Source organism: Bufo gargarizans, chromosome 6 (genome assembly GCF_014858855.1).
Source record: "Bufo gargarizans isolate SCDJY-AF-19 chromosome 6, ASM1485885v1, whole genome shotgun sequence".
Classification (NCBI taxonomy): Eukaryota; Metazoa; Chordata; class Amphibia; order Anura; family Bufonidae; genus Bufo; species Bufo gargarizans.
Window position 1 is genome coordinate 8,800,609 of NC_058085.1, and position 14,050 is coordinate 8,814,658.

Below are 14,050 nucleotides of genomic sequence, written 5' to 3' on the forward strand. Positions count from 1 at the left end.
AGTGGTGGGGGGATCAATGACCCCTTATTTCATTATTTGACACCATTTTAAAAAGCATGTTTCTCTTTGAGGTACATCCTTTGTTTGGCTTCTGTTCTCCTTGTACTTGACTCTGTCCCTGACTCTGATCCTGATCTTGGTTTTGTTCCTAGAATCTGCTCCTCTCTTGTCATTTGGAATTGTCTGGACTCTTCTATGGACTATGGTTCCATCTTGTTCTCCGTCTTACCTCATCCCAAGTCCTGGCTACATTTTTGATTTCATCATTCTATCTGCTGCCGATCAGTGGCTTTTTTTGGGGGACAGTGACTTGGTGAAGAACCAGAGGTCTTTGTTTGGAGTTAGGGTGAAGAACAGTACACACCTCAGTCTAACCAACTGATTGTGGCTTAGAGGATCCACATCTCTAGTGAGACATTTAAAAAGCACCATTGTAGATGTCCTGGCTCTTGAGTCTCTATGATGGTGAAGTTTCTATATATGTTAGATCATTGATTGGTCATGGAAAGAAAGAGTGTATATGTTAAATTCTGGATTTCCAACCCACGTCAGAAAGGGATCATGACTGGAGACTGTTTGTTGTGGGGTTGGTTGGGGTCTTGGATCTTGGAAATATTTCATCAATGAAGAGGACTTTTGCTGATATTTTTTTAGTGGTTCCTTGATTTTTATTTTTTTATCTTTCGAGGTCGGCATCGATAATCTGTCCCCCTCGTCTGGTTGAAATTGACCCTGTCTGTCACACATTATTTTGAAGTCTTCAGATGTCCAGAAGCTGGAGAATTTCTTGGAAGAGATGATTTCCTCATGTAGAGCTCACAGTGCTCCATCCTTGACCTCTTGCAGATGATGTTCCACACTCTATTAAAGAAAGAAGAAAACAAAGATTTCATCTCATCAACAAATCACCCTGGAAAACCAGCATCTCACAAGCTGAGACACGTCCAGCCGGCTCCCCCCGCAGATGTGCCTGCTCATGTGTTCTGTATTAACAGAGCGGAGACGCAATCTCTCAGATAATGGAGGTGGAAAGACAGAAACACTGATATCAGGCATGAGGTCACCATGGTCATTAGAGATAAGCGAATCGAATCCACCGAAGTGGAATTAAATCCAAATTTCAGAGAAATTTTGATTCCCCTCAAAGCCGATTTTCCTTGTGCTTCGTGGTAGCGAATCGAAAAAACGAACAAAATTTTAAAAAATCACATTTACCACCTCTGTTTACTCACCTCTGTTTACCACACTGGCCGGCGTGAAGACGTAATCTCAGAGCAGGCGAGATTTCGCGCCAGATCCTTAAGCAAGGCCTGTCGCGAGCAAATAGAGGTGGTAGGTTTGAGTACATTTTAATTTAAATTTTACACAGTTTTTACAATTAGATGCTACGATCATGTATGAACGCGTCATCCTGAAGGGTACAATGACGGGGGTGGCGCTATCGCAGCTCCCTGTCATTGCACCAGCTACTTTTAAAAAAATGCGTTTCGCAACAAAGTAACTAGTCACTAAGCGATTTTTTTTTTTTTTTGTAAAATTGGCGAAGTAGCAAAATCAAATTTTCTAAAACTTCGCTCATCTCATGGTCATCATCAGAGGTCCCCAGCTGTGCGGGCCTGGAGGCTTCTCCAGGAGATGGTCGCAGACTCCAGGAGTTTTGATTGGGCTTGGATACATTGGCTCAGTGCTGCATGATTTCAGTATCCCACGTAATAGGCTTGGATACACCAATTCAGCAGCTAGTATCACACATGATAGGATTAGATAAGGAAGCTCAGCAGACTGTATCACACATGATAGGATTAGATACATCAGCTTAACAGACAGTATCACACATGATAGGATTAGATACATCAACTTGTCAGACTGTCTCACATCCAGTGGCATCGCCGGGGGGGGTGGGGGGGGGGCAGAGGGGGCCACGGCCCCCCCTACATCATGCTGTGTCCCTCCATGTGCCCCCCCCAACTAAAATGCCCCCCCCCCAAGTGAGCCGCCGCCGCCGGGCACAGGAAGATGAGCGCCTCTATTGTGCTCATCTCCATTGTAATTTGCCTGTGCTGCGGCGGTGCAGGGGAGTGAGAGGTGTGTCCCTTCCCCTTCCTCTGATAGGCTGCAGGCACTAGGCCGGCAGCCTATCAGAGGCCGGCGCAGACGTCATCACGCCGCCTGAGCCTTACAGCGCGGGACACAGGCCGGAAGAGGCCTGCATCGCATCGCTGACACTGAGGTAAGTATAAGTGTTTTTTTTTTTGTTTACACAATAGTGTTACTGGCACATTGGGGGGGCCTATTACAATACTGGCAGATGATGGGGGGACTTAATACTGGCACATGATGATGGGGGGACTTAATACTGGCACATGATGATGGGGGGACTTAATACTGGCACATGATGATGGGGGGACTTAATACTGGCACATGATGATGGGGGGACTTAATACTGGCACATGATGATGGGGGGACTTAATACTGGCACATGATGATGGGGGGACTTAATACTGGCACATGATGATGGGGGGACTTAATACTGGCACATGATGATAGGGGGGACCTAATACTGGCACATGATGATGGGGGGACTTAATACTGGCACATGATGATGGGGGGTCTTAATACTGGCACATGATGATGGGGGGACTAAATACTGGCACATGATGATGGGGGGGACTTAATACTGGCACATGATGGGGGGCTTAATACTGGCACATGATAGGGGGACTTAATACTGGCACATGATGGGGGGCTTAATACTGGCACATGATGGGGGGCTTAATACTGGCACATGATAGGGGGACTTAATACTGGCACATGATGGGGGGCTTAATACTGGCACATGATGGGGGGCTTAATACTGGAACATGGAGGGGCTTAATATTGGCACATGATGGGGGGCTTAATACTGGCACGTAATGGGGGGGCTTATTACTGGCACGTAATGGGGGGGCTTATTACTGGCACGTGATGGGGGGCTTATTACTGGCACGTAATGGGGGGGCTTATTACTAGCACGTAATGGGGGGGCTTATTACCGGCACGTGATGGGGGGCTTATTACTGGCACATTGGGGGGCTTATTACTGGCACATGATGGGGGCTTATTACTGGCACTTGATGGGGGCTCTTGTTACTGGCAGTGGCACGTTATTGAGGGCACTTCTTACTGGCACATTATTGCTTTTGTTACTGGCACATGATGGGGGGCTTTTGTTACTGGCACATGATTGGGGGCTCTTGTTACTGGCACATAATGGGGGCTCTTGTTACTGGCACATGATGGGGGGCTCTTGTTACTGGCACATGATGCGGGGTGCTCTTATTACTGGCACATGATTGGGGGGGTCTTGTTAGTGGCACATGATTGGGGCATCTATGGGGGCACATCTTTCTGGCATATTATTGGGGGCACTTATTACTGGCACATTATTGGGGGCACTTTTTACTGGCACATTATTGGGTGGCACTATGGGGGCACTTCTTACTTGCACATTATTGGTGGGCACTATAGGGGCATCTACTGAGGCCACAAAGAAGGGGTGTTTTATATGGGGGGCTCTGTACAGTAGCATTTTATACTGGGACACATTATGGTGGGCATTATGGGGAAGAGGGGAGAGGAGTACTATGTAGTCATCTACGGGGGGCACTATAAAGGGGTATTTTATACTTGCAAAATATGGGGGACACTGAGGGCATCTACTGGGGCATTTTATACTGGTACATTATGGGGGGCACTAGCAGGAAGGGGGGAGAGGAGCACTAAGCCGAAGACAGGGAAGACAGCTGGACTTTTCTTCCCTGTTGCGGTTTTAGGTATTGGGTAAAGTATCGCAGCATTTCTAAGAGTACTTGTGTAAATGTATCGTTGTTATAGCTGCCCCCCCCTACTTTTGTCCTGGCCCCCAGTGTGCCCCCCCAAAATTTGAAAGCTAGAGACGCCACTGCTCACATGATAGGATTAGATACACAGCTCAGGAGACAGTATCACACAGGATAGGATTAGATACACAGCTCAGCAGACAGTATCACACAGGATAGGATTAGATACACAGCTCAGGAGACAGTATCACACAGTATAGGATTAGATACACAGCTCAGCAGGCAGTATCACACAGGACAGGATTAGATACACAGCTCAGCAAACATCACACAGGGTAGGATTAGATACACAGTTCAGCACACAGTATACACAGTATCTCATGTGATGAGCTTAGATACACAGCTCAGCAGACAGTGTCACAAATGATAGGCTAAGTGTTCTTTCACACTAGCGGCAGGACGGATCCGATAGGCTGTTCACCCTGTAGGATCCATCCTGCCGCTATTTCGCTGTGCCGCCGGACCGCCGCTCCGTCCCCATTGACTATAATGGGGACGGGGGCGGATCTCCGGCGCAGCACGGCAGTTTGCGGTGTGAGGCCGCCGGACTAAAAAGTCGGACATGCGGTACTTTTAGTCCGGCGCCATTTTACGTACACTGCCGCGCTGCACCGGAGCTCCAGCCTTGTCCCTATTATAGTCAATGGGGACAGAGTGGCAGTACGGCGAAATAGCGGCAGGACCAATGCGACAGGGTGAACAGCCTGTCGGATCCATCCTGCCGCTAGTGTGAAAGTAGCCTTAGATACACAGCTCAGCAGACAGTGTCACACATGATAGGCTTAGATACACAGCTCAGCAGACAGTATCACACAGGATAGGATTAGATACACAGCCTAGCAGACAGTATCACACAGGATAGGATTAGATACACAGCTCAGCAGACAGTATCACACAGGATAGGATTAGATACACGGCTCAGCAGACAGTATCACACATGATAGGATTAGATACAGCAGCTCAGCAGACTGTATCACACAGGATAGGATTAGATACACAGCTCAGCAGGCAGTATCACACAGGATAGGATTAGATACACAGCTCAGCAGACAGTATCACACAGGATAGGATTAGATACACAGCTCAGCAGACAGTATAGGGTAACAGGCTTAGATACAGAGTCTAGCAATGTCTAATACGGTCACTGCAGTATGTACATATACATGATTCTGGTTCATCTACTGTGAATGTACATCTCTCTGTCACGCAGCGGAGGAGGTGACAGCAGGACTTTCCCCGCGGTTTATGTCCAGGCCGAAGGTCTGTCTCTGTCTTTCCTTGTTTAAAACAAAAAAACTGAGCTGATGTGGCTAATCCCAAATTTTAGTCATTTCTGATGTACAGGGGTTAAAAACCAGTCTGTTTGCAAGTGGTTACAGTTTGTATTCTTTGAATCCCATAATCTGATGGCTCATGTGTAGCTCTTATCTCTGATCTCCTGACCTTCTTATCAGTTTGATGAGAATTGAGCTTTAATGAGTGAGTTTATGAGGTCAGGAGATCAGAGATATGAGAACAGACAGCTTGCAAAAAGACTGATTTTAACCCCTGTGACTCAGAAATGGCTGAACATTTTTAATAAAGACCAATTGAAAAAAGTTATTTGTAGCCCAAAATTAGTAAAACGCAAATCATAAAAAAATGCCCCCGAAAGTTTACATAGCCATTAAATGGCGTATAGCAGGAGACAATAGATAGAATTCACCCTGTTATTTCCGGCCGCACACCTGTCTTACAGAGGACAATAGATAGCATTGACCCTTTATAGGAGTCAGACTACCGGTACGGTGTCTCTTTAAAAGAACCAGACCTATAGAATAGATGGTGACGTTACCCCAGAGGCCGACCTGACAACGCCGGGCTGCTCATCTACCTCCCGGCTCTGCAGAACGGCGTTCAGATTACTCTGCGTTCTTCCGTAATGATAAACAAGCAATTAAGGCTGAGTCTCCATCCGCGGCATTATACACAAATCAATATCACTTTGTGCAGCTGCGGATTGTCAGCAGCTGCGAGGGCGAGATTTTCTTCAGGCCGGCCCGCCCCAGAAAACACACAGCCTCAATTAGGGAGGTAGCCATAACCAGCACTTTTATAAGTGGTTTGCAAACTGTGATACATGGGGCGGTCATCGGAGGCACTCTCCGCAGGGCAAGGTCTCCTGGCTCAGGCACACGGGTCAACAGTTTAGAAGCTGAAAGTTATTCTTGCAGTGAACGTATCCCAGGACATCTGCAGTTTCTGATACATGTGGGAGGTAGAAATCTGTGTGTGTGTGTGTGTGGGGGGGGGCTCAGCTGCTGGATTTTTGGGTAGCGATAATGGGGTCTTTGGTTGGAGTGGCCCTGGTACCTGTCATCATATATACAACCAACAAACTGACAAAAAACACCCCAAGAAGGAGTTGTGGAAAGAAGCTGAAACTGAAAGGAGGCTCTTAAACTCTGTTGGCAGCTTCTAGCCTGGATACAATATGAAATACGGTCTCTAGTCTGGATAAGAGATGAGATACGGCCTATAGCCTGGATACAAGATGAGATACGGCTTCTAGCCAGGATACAATATGAAATATGGCCTCTAGTCTGGATAAGAGATTAGATACGGCCTATAGCTTGGATACAAGATTAGATACAGCCTCTAGCCTGGACACAAGATGAGATATGGCCTCCAGTCTGGATAAGAGATGAGATACAGCCTATAGCCTGGATACAAGATGAGATACCACCTCTAGCTTGGATAGAAGATGAGAATTGGACTATAGCTTGGACACAAGATGAGATGCAGCCTCTAGCCTGGATACAAGATGAGATACAGACAGACCATCACACCAGCAGGGGGCATTGTTCCTCCACAGGCAGGACTGAAGAGCTCACCACCAGGCCTCCATAGTCAAACCTGACCATCGTCAGATCCCAAAAAGAACCTTGATTCATCACTACAGACAATACGGTTCCAGTCCACAGCAGTCCAGGTTTCTCGTTTACGGCACCATTGCAGATCAAGGGGGCAGCTGCTGTGAATGGCAGGACATGAAATTGGTTCTATGACACCAAATTTCCTTCTGCTAAACTCCTGGAAATAGTCCGGGCAGAGACAAGGGTATAATTAAGGGGCCACCTGTGTCTGGATCGTGGAAAACAAAACTTTGAAAGCTGCTCCTGCTTTTCTGTGGATCAAATGATCTATGCCTCTGAAGAACTGTCTGCGGCGTCCTCACATAATCACTGCTCCTAACACTTCCGCAACTAGGTGAGAGGCAATTTGTTGAACTGATCATCCTGCTTCTATCAGTCCAATGATGCTTCCCCTCTAAAAGTCTGTCAACTGGGCAAAATGTCTTTGAGTGCATGAGAGAGGCATGTCTAGGATCTCTCGCCACGAGTAGCCTCTGAGAGCTTTTTAATAGGGCAGCACTTTTACGCCCTCTTGTGTTAAGACTTAGGGGCACATTTCTTAAGACCGGCATCTTAATAAGCCCTTGTCACGGACGTACCGAGACATACGGTGAGTGGCAGGAGATCTTTGAGACTGGCAACATGTGGTTTGATTTGACATGTTTACCTTGTGGATCAATAGGCATCTGTGTTGTTTCTGGTACTGGTCACACCCTTGACCTCCAGGTGTTGCTATTGTGGTCATTTAACTTTCCCTATTTATAGTTGTTTCTCCCACAATGCTGTGCGGTTTATAACTTTGGCGCATCCAGCGCCACTTCTAAATCAACGCCAGCTTTTTATCTTTCCTTAATTTAGACCATTGAATGCAATTATATAACACAGAATGCAACTTTGCAAAGGAGAATACGATTCTGGAAAACGTAATGCATCTTTGGAAAACAGAAGTAACTTTTAAAATATCTGACGCATTTTCTAACAGAGAATATAATTTTGTGGCACCAAGTGTGATTAATTACACAGAATGCAACTTTGTAAGGGCTTATGTGTATTTTGTGGTCCGCAAACCTCGGATCTGCAAAATATGAATTCTGTCCTAATAGTAGAAATGCCTATTCTTTCCGCAATACAGACAAGAATAGGACGTGTTCTGTAATTTTCGGGATGGACACACAGATGCGGACAGTGCACAGATGACATCTGTCCTATAGAAATGAATGGGTCCTGCAAACGAACTGCCCAAAAATGCGGATTGGACAAAGACCAAAAAATATGCTTGTGTGCATGAGGCCTAAGACACGATGCAACTTTGTAGTACTGAATGCAAATGACGCATTTTTCCAAGGGCTCATGGACACGGCATTTTCTGGAACGTAACATCCGGCCCATAATAGATTTTTGCGAGGCCACTAAAAATGCGGACAAAAAATAAGTTTGTGTGCGTAAGCCCTAACACAGAAAGCAACTTTAACACAAAATGTAATTTTACAACACGACGGAACTTTGTAATAGAGAATGCCATTTTTAAAAACACAGAAAGCAATTTTGTAAGAGAATGCAACTTTGTTACACTGAATTAAATTTTGAGGCACACTACGCAATTTTGTAGCACAGAATACAAGTTTGTAATACCAGACGTACAAATTTGTAATGCAAATTTTATGACACATAATGAAACTTTGTAACAAAAAACCTTGTATAAGACTGTTTGCTATTTTGCTACACAGAATGCAAATTTTTGACACCTAATGTAATTTCATAACGTGATGCAACTAAAGGTCCATTCTGTAAATTGCATATCCGCAAAACACGGATACCGGCTAAGTGCATCCCGCGGATACTGGCTAAGAACACACACATGGCCAGTCCGATGATAGAGCATGTCCTATTATAGGCATTTCTATCTTTTTTGTGGGGCCGTGGAACGAAAGTGCAGATGCGGACAACACACGGTGTGCTGTCCGTATCTTTTGTGGCCCCATTGAAATAAATGGGCACCCAAACGTTTCACAAAATTGCACATATACAGTCAGGTCCATAAATATTGGGACATCTGCACAATTCGAACATTTTGGGCTCTATACACCACCACAATGGATTTGAAATGAAACAAACAATATGTGCTTTAACTGCAGACTGTCAGCTTTACCTGCAGACTGTCAGCTTTACCTGCAGACTGTCAGCTTTACCCGCAGACTGTCAGCTTTACCTGCAGACTGTCAGCTTTACCCGCAGACTGTCAGCTTTACCCGCAGACTGTCAGCTTTACCTGCAGACTGTCAGCTTTACCCGCAGACTGTCAGCTTTACCTGCAGACTGTCAGCTTTACCCGCAGACTGTCAGCTTTACCCGCAGACTGTCAGCTTTACCCGCAGACTGTCAGCTTTACCCGCATACTGTCAGCTTTACCCGCAGACTGTCAGCTTTACCCGCAGACTGTCGGCTTTACCCGCAGACTGTCGGCTTTACCTGCAGACTGTCAGCTTTACCTGCAGACTGTCAGCTTTACCCGCAGACTGTCAGCTTTACCCGCAGACTGTCAGCTTTACCCGCAGACTGTCGGCTGTACCTGCAGACTGTCGGCTTTACCTGCAGACTGTCGGCTTTACCTGCAGACTGTCAGCTTTACCCGCAGACTGTCAGCTTTACCTGCAGACTGTCAGCTTTACCTGCAGACTGTCAGCTTTACCTGCAGACTGTCAGCTGTAATTTGAGGGTATTTACATCCAAATCAGGTGAACGGTGTAGGAATTACAGCAGTTTGTATATGTGCCTCCCACTTGTTAAGGGACCAAAAGTAATGGGACAGAATAATAATCATAAATCAAACTTTCACTTTAATACTTGGTTGCAAATCCTTTGCAGTCAATTACAGCCTGAAGTCTGGAACGCATAGACATCTCCAGACGCAGGTCTCATCCTTGGTGATGCTCTGCCAGGCCTCTACTGCAACTGTCTTCAGTTCCTGCTTGTTCTTGGGGCATTTTCCCTTCAGTTTTTCCTTCAGCAAGTGAAATTCTCAATCGGATTCAGGTCCGGTGATTGACTCGGCCATTGCAGAATATTCCACTTCTTTCCCTTAAAAAACTCTTTGGTTGCTTTTGCAGTATGCTTTGGGTCATTGTCCATCTGCATTGTGAAGAGCCGTTCAATGAGTTCTGAAGCATTTGCCTGAATATGAGCAGATAATATTGCCCGAAACACTTCAGAATTCATCCTGCTGCTTTTGTCAGCAGTCACATCATCAATAAATACAAGAGAACCAGTTCCATTGGCAGCCATGCATGCTCACGCCATGACACTACCACCACCATGCTTCACTGATGAGGTGGTATGCTTAGGATCATGAGCAGTTCCTTCTCTTCTCCATACTCTTCTCTTCCCATCACTCTGGTACAAGTTGATCTTGGTCTCATCTGTCCATAGGATGTTGTTCCAGAACTGTGAAGGCTTTTTTAGATGTCGTTTGGCAAACTCTAATCTGGCCTTCCTGTTTTTGAGGCTCACCAATGGTTTCCATCTTGTGGTGAACCCTCTGTATTCACTCTGGTGAAGTCTTCTCTTGATTGTTGACTTTGACACACATACACCTACCTCCTGGAGAGTGTTCTTCATCTGGCCAACTGTTGTGAAGGGTGTTTTCTTCACCAGGAAAATAATTATTCGGTCATCCACCACAGTTGTTTTCCATGGTCTTCCGGGTCTTCTGGTGTTGATGAGCTCACCGGTGCATTCCTTCTTTTTAAGAATGTTCCAAACAGTTGTTTTGGCTGATGGGTTTGTTGTGTTTTTTCAGCCTAATGTTGGCTTGCTTCACTGATAGTGACAGCTCTTTGGATCTCATATTGAGAGTTGACAGCAACAGATTCCAAATGCAAATAGCAGACTGGAAATGACCTCTGGACCTTTTATCTGCTCATTGTAATTGGGATAATGAGGGAATAACACACACCGGCCATGGGACAGCCGAGAAGACAATTGTCCCATTACTTTTGGTGCCTTAACAAGTGGGAGGCACATCTGCAAACTGTTGTAATTCCTGCACCGTTCACCTGATTTGGATGTAAATACACTCAAATTAAAGCTGACGGTCTGCAGGTAAAGCGCATCTTGTTTGTTTCATTTCAAATCCATTATGGTGGTGTATAGAGCGAATAATGTTAGAATTGTGATGATGTCCCAATATTAAAGAAATACCAATTTGCGCAATCGAAAAAATAATTACTGAAGATCATGAATTCTAGAATTCGCAAATTTATTGCAAATATTATGCAAAATATTATGCAAAATATCGCAAAAAACGAATATTGCCTATGCCGCTCATCACTATTTACAAAATACTAATAAAATAATAAAGCAAAACAGTAAGAATGCAGTTACATGAGAAGAATCTGCAGAACTAATCATATGCTAAATAGCTGCAAGTCCAATGTATGTAAGAGATAGTCAAGATGATTGTCTATAAAATGATGGGAGTCTGACGTTGGAAGCTGTAGTAGATGGTGAGATATGGAGGCTGGAAGTCAAAAGATCAAAACATTGTTAGCCTTTTGTTCGTCTTTCCTGAGTGGTTCTTAAACCAGGGGCAGGGACCTAACCCTACAACAAGGGCCTTACCCAGTTGGGCTCCTTCTTCCTGGTGACCAATGCCACTGGCATGGTTTGGCAGCGCCGCTGCGAACAGCAGTGAGCCGGCCAGTGACAGTACAAGAAGGGCGATCACACAGGGGCGACACATGAAGGGGAGAACAAAGCAGTGCCCTACAGACTGATGGTCGCACCTCCTGCGGCTTTCTCCTCTTTTGAGCGCCCCATTGCAGAATCATTTTCCACGAGCGACTGATTAAACTCCACAAATAGTCTAATAGCTAAAATCTACCCAAAAACAAATGCTGAAAAATCGCCGCCAATTACCCAAGTCCCACTGCGGCGCATTTTTATGGCGTCTCTGGGACTGTCCGTAAAAAACATCAAAGATGAAGAACAAAAGCGAAAGGTTTGGCCCGCAGTGGCAGATCAAAAGATGATGAAACCTATAAAATATTAACACCCCACGAGATAAGGCGAGGGCACTGGCTGCCGAGCAGCTGACTGGCATCAAACGCCGACAGCTGCTCCCATAATGAACGGTTATTAACGCCTCCTCTGGGTCTCGTCCCTTTTGCTCTGTTGTTTTAGCTCTTAATGAAAGGTTTAATTAAATCAGTTTCTCTGTCTCTAAACATCTACACACGACCGTGGTGCCCACCGCCCAGGTGTAACCGGCCACCGTACAGCTCCGGCCCTAGATATCAGACAATGGGGCGACCAGTGCGAACGTTATAATATATCATATACAGGATCCAGTAACTATCTATCTATTATCTATCTATCTAATATCTATCTATCTCCTATCTATCTATCTAATATCTATCTGTCTATTATCTATCTATCTATCTATTATCTATAAAGAGATTAGTGAAGTTATCAAAAAATCTGAAAACGACATTGAGGCCTTTCAGGGGTTAAAAAAAAAAAACATACTCACCTTATTCCTTTGCCAGAGGAGAGGCAGTTGTGGCAGTCTTGATTAAAAAAAAGACGCCAAATCTTGCACACACTGACGTGATGCTATCATCACGCTGGGCGGACGCGGTAACGTAATCACTGATGACGTGGTGATCACATGACTTTACATGTTCTCCCTTGTGGTGAATTTTTTTTACTTTTCTGAACATTTTGGTGATATCCACTAAATTCTATCAGATATCAGGCTGGTTCTGCTGCACTAAGCCTCGGTGAAGGATAAACGTTACAGCCACGTGGATCTATCTCTCAGGGAGAAGTGGAACTATCCATGCATGTAAGATTTTACCACTCATTAAAATCCCTAAATAATGTAACAAACTGTGCGTGTGCAGACCGCCATATGCCGCCGTGCAGAATGTTTACCTGGGAAATGGCACCATGGCTTGATGTTCCTACGACTTTACTGCACATAAAATTTTCAGCAGAAGATAGGCTTTATACCTGATGCTTTACAGTGACCTTCTAAAGTCTTTGCAACAGTAAACTTTTAAAAAACTCAGTTCCTGTGTCTCTCGTTTTTACAAGAGGATGACCATGAATGGTCCTAAAGTTTGAGAATACAGTCCACTTGTGTCTTGGGGATCAGCAGTCAATTCTTTAGGTGTATGGTCACCACAAATTCCCTGTGATTTTCTGTTAAATATGGTCCTGGTCCCACACAATTCTTGAATATCTACCACTGTGAAGATGGAGATGGAGTTTTACATAGAGCTTTAAACACAAAACCTTAGGAAATGTCTAACCAAGACCTACTTCTTTTTATTTTAGATGCACTGGGAATGGTAAAAATACAGGCCTACGTAGCCTGATGGGATTGTCGACCCCTCATGATTTAACATTGGGTATGGAAACATGTAACTTCACACTGGATGGTCGGCTCCTGACTGTGGTGCACAGCTCCCATTAATTCGAATAGGACTCATGCATGATACTTGTGCAGCATCCTGACCCAAGAGTCGCATTATACTGCAAAGTGCAAAAATATATTTATCATGTCATGAATGTGTTTACTATGTAAGCACATGGTAATTACAGGCCATATTTTTAGACGCCACTAGATGGGGCTGATGTCACCCTCTATAGAAAAGGGAGTAGAACATTCCAGAGTCAATTTTCTTGATACAGTCAGACAGAGAGTTAACGTCCAGACAACAGTTCGGACACATGCTAAGATGTGAAGCTGACAGGCCAGCTCATCCTGGACCTGGTACCACTCAGGATAGGGCCATAACATCTCCAAAGCAGATCAGATGCAAGAGAGTTATAGAGAAAGACCTGTAGAGGTGAGCAGTCTTCAAAGTACTTTATTGACTCTACGCCACCTGTGTTCAGGAGAAGCCTCTGTTGCTTGAGTACACTCCACACAGTTTGGCCCACCTGTGTAGTTTTCCACATCCCAAGATGGAAGAGTGGATTAGTAACCTGTGCAGATAATGCAGCAGAAGTGTTTTCCTGCCGCGGAGGGGAACGCCCATATTGGTTGTGAGATATTGCTTAAAGTGAATTATTACACCCCACATCTGGAAGATAAAATACAAGTCAGTTATCAAAGTGCAGAATAAGGAAGATCACTTCAACCATTTCAAAGACACCTCTTGGCCTATGAGTACCTGTGTGGCTATGAGACCCGAGGATACTACATTTCTGTGTAATATCAGCCAGTCCATTAAAGTTCAGTAAAGAAACTATCCTGATGAACAACTGTCTCCT